This window comes from Pteropus medius, unplaced genomic scaffold (genome assembly GCF_902729225.1).
Source record: "Pteropus medius unplaced genomic scaffold, Ma_sr-lr_union100, whole genome shotgun sequence".
NCBI lineage: Eukaryota > Metazoa > Chordata > Mammalia > Chiroptera > Pteropodidae > Pteropus > Pteropus medius.
In genome coordinates, this window is record NW_024349519.1 from 18,728,764 (window position 1) to 18,730,367 (window position 1,604).

General features: G+C 33.8%; 1 non-coding gene across 1 annotated transcript; it reads left to right on the forward strand.

Moving 5' to 3' along the window:
• The first annotated feature begins 1,241 nt into the window (after positions 1-1,241).
• Positions 1,242-1,365, forward strand: LOC120618806 (small nucleolar RNA SNORA11). The gene has a single exon (XR_005657307.1). It is a non-coding gene; the product is annotated as a small nucleolar RNA SNORA11 (small nucleolar RNA).
• Positions 1,366-1,604: the final 239 nt, after the last annotated feature.

Sequence of the window (1,604 nt, forward strand, 5' to 3'; positions counted from 1 at the left end):
CCTTCTGAGTCTACTACTTGTTTAAAGTCTGGGATTCTCAGGCCAATATTTTATCTAAAACTCAGGTTTTATATATGGCTACTTCGTACCTAGTAAATCAAGGACAATATTAGATAATCTGTGGCTTTTATGGATACTCATTCAGAGTCATTAGACTTCTGTGGGATTTAGAGCAGTTAATGGCTACTGCCAGATAGAGGCGTTAGAAATTGCTAACATGTGGTTATGTTTTACCAGCTCCTCATTATTTCTCCGCCTGTTTTAAATTTATATTTTGATGTTCTAGTGCCACTTTTGGTTGCGCTGTATGCATACGCTTACTATGACAGACAGAAAGGTAATTTTTGTTTAATACACTATAGCATGACCTTGCTAGTTAATAATTGCCAGAAAATAACTTCCAATCTTCTTTTCTAAAATTAAGAATTTTTATCTTTATTAAAATTTTTTTTTAATATTTCTTATTCCCTAATTTTTAACTTGGCAATGAATAACAATTCCATTTAAAAATGAGTGACTACTCTGTTATATTTTTTGCTAATAGTTTATCCTGGAAGGAATACGAAGAAACCACGTCACTCAAAGCTAAGCACACATACTGAAGTTGCTTGAGAGTTTATTTTGTCAAGGCAGGATTCTGGTTTTATCTGCCTTCAGAGTTTCTAAGGCTAACACTATTTTGACCATTTTCTTTAGAAGATAACTTAAACTTTGCTCATTCATTTATCTTTGTCCTGGAGGAGATTCAGAATAATTTTCTGAGGATGGTCCTGGTTCTGCTCACAGCAAAGGTGATATAAGTTAGGTTTTTTTATTCTTATCTTTTTTTTTCTTTGCAAAGAACAGAAACCCACTCAAATTAGCTCAAATGGAAATGGAGTTTATTGTGAAGTCATAAGGGTTATGGTAGTTTGGCAGGGCACTATAACAAAGTACCACAAACTGAATGGTTTAAACAACAGGAATTTTTTATTGCATAGTTCTGGGAGGCTAGAAGTCCAGGAAATCGAAATGGCATGGTTGGTTCCTTGTAAAGACTGTGAGGAAGAATCTGTTTTCTGCATCTTACGTAGCTTCTGGTGGTTTGCTGGCAATCTTTGATGTGTTCCTTGGCCTATAGAAACATGACTCTGTCTTTATCTTCATATCATGTTTTCTGTGTGTGTGTGAAAAAAAAATGAAATAAAAGGATTATAAATAATTTGAAATTTTAAAAAGTTAGAAATAAAAGGTAGACCAATGGGACGTGATTAGAGCCGGGTTCCTGAAGGATGGCTTCTGTTTCCAACACATCCACCAGGAACTTGGTACTTCTCACAGGTGGCAGGATGCTATGACCTTCCTGTGACATTATGCCCTATACATGGGAAAAAAAGTAGGCTAATATTAGAGAATTAGAGAATTAAGAACACTACAAGTAGGATGAATATTTGCAAAGAAAAGACAAAATCTAAAGATATTTAGTTAAAAAATTATAGAAGTAAAATTTTTAAAAATCAGGAGATTTAAGGAAGTAGAAATGAGTACCTTATGCATTGCAAATTAGATCATAAAATAGGGGCAAATCAGCATAAACCATGATACATGAGAATAATGGGAATAAT